Consider the following 2,101-nt stretch of genomic DNA (forward strand, 5'->3'; position numbering starts at 1 on the left):
CCGGATGGACCCTACTATCGCCGTGCATCTCATTACAATGGCTGCCCCCAAAGCAGTTACCTTCGATTACAATTTCTCTATATGAAATAGTACAGTTATATTTCACTAGATAGTCATCATCACATCGGAGATGCTTACTTCGACAGCCTCCCACATCGAGGAATGTGTATGATGCTCTATCTGTCGGATAGTTACCACAGGTGGCTGTTATAACAGTCCTGTACGTACATGAGCATTTACAAGAAGTAGATCTTGTTTTGATATTGATGATCTTTTTCCTTTGACTTTCATTGTCAGATTTGTCGCCTTGTGCTGTTTTGCTTTGGCAATAACTGTGCTGATTTCTTGTTTTCATTGTTATTTTGGCTACTCAGGAAAACCTTAGAGGATTAAACCTGTTCACCGTAGTGATTGTTGTTGCTATCGTTTTAGTTATACGAATTTGTAGCAGCTACTTCAGGGAAACCTTTAATTTTAAGGATCAAAACCTGTTCGCTGAATTGTTGCTGTTATCGTTTTAGCTTTACGAATTTGTAGAAGCTACCTCAGGAAAACCTTTAATTTTAAGGATCAAAACCTGTTCGCTCTGTTGTTGGCTACTCAGGAAACCTTTGAGGATACACCTGATCACCGTATTTATCTTTATATATTTTGTGTATGCGTTTTAGCTTTGTTCATTTCTTAAACTGCCATTGTTTTGCTCTTTCATATGTGTGGTTTGTTTTTTGTTTTTCCGCTGCTGAGGTCTTATAGAATTGCCTCCCAATTTCATGAAATGGTTGATATAGGTGCTGCAGTCATTTTCAATTTGTTCTGACTATTATTATTGAGAGCTTATAGTTTTCAAATATTTTTGAAGAAAGGCTACAGCTTTCAAAGCATAAAAACATCTAACAGTGTCATCGGTAGTGTACGCATCTTGTTTGCAGGCTCTCATCGTTGGGGCTATTTTTCTCCCTAGAGGCTCATGGAGTTGTTTCTCATTTCGAAGATTTTTATTTTGTTTATACTTCGCAAGTGCAAGCAATAGGTTTGTAAACTATCGATTCCATTGAAAATGAAACTAATGCAGTAAAACTATAGTTGCTTTCTGTAGACAGAGGCTTGTGTAGGCTTGTCTTAAAGTCATAAAGTATTGAAGATTTTTTCTTTATGCTGGAAATGTTTGAAACTTTTGCCGCAATAATTTTTTTTTTAAGTTTGGCGAATTGAATGAATTGTTTTGGCGTTGTTGCCTCCCAGTTTCATACATTTCTGGGCGTATTTCTTAACTTGGTTAAATACCAGACACATGTTTGTATGGACAATTGCCCATTTTTATTTTATCTCTTTCTTGTTTTTTTTAAGGTATATTTTTATTTTACAGGTCCAAAATGTAGTGGATTACCTGTTCTCAACAAGCCGTAGATCTGCATTTAGTAGACTGCTGCAGCTTTGCATTAAGCGAGGTTTTAGCTGTGCCATTCCTCCTTGTAGCTCGAGATGCACATATTTAAAATGGTATTTCATTAAGTACACATATACTAGTAGTAAATACACAGCTTGTAGCTGGAATAATTTTTGCACAGCTTTATAGCTCGCAAGTGGGGCATTTGGCCTCCCAGTATGGCGTGACACTACAGCAATGCTGCTGGTGCGTGAGGGCGGTATTTAGTTCTTCGCCTTAAATATGTACTACATGTACTTGTACATCATCAAATGCATGTACGTGTATGTGTACGTGTACGTGTACGTGTATGTGTACGTGTACGCGTACATGTACGTAGAGCACAAGGCACTGTGGCCTTCTAGTACGGCTTTTCAACCAGACAGCGCTATGGCTGGTCTGGCATCATGGCCTCACAACTCGGCAATGGCCGGTGTGGCACGGAATGTATGTGTCTCGTGCGGCGCTACAGCTCCATGGCTGGCGCGGGGGTTTCATGACCTCCCAGCATGGCGAATAACTACGCATGCTGTGCTACAGCACAGTGGCTGGAGCCAAGTTGGCAACGTGGCCTCACGCGAGTTGGTGTCCGTCGGCGATTTTCTCTCCGATCTCCTTCATGAGCCTTGGGGCTTGGAAACGCATCGTCTTACCGCTTTCAGCTCGTCAGTACCC

The sequence above is a fragment of the Phytophthora infestans genome, genomic scaffold, assembly GCF_000142945.1.
Source record: "Phytophthora infestans T30-4 supercont1.3 genomic scaffold, whole genome shotgun sequence".
NCBI classification, from domain to species: Eukaryota; Oomycota; class Peronosporomycetes; order Peronosporales; family Peronosporaceae; genus Phytophthora; species Phytophthora infestans.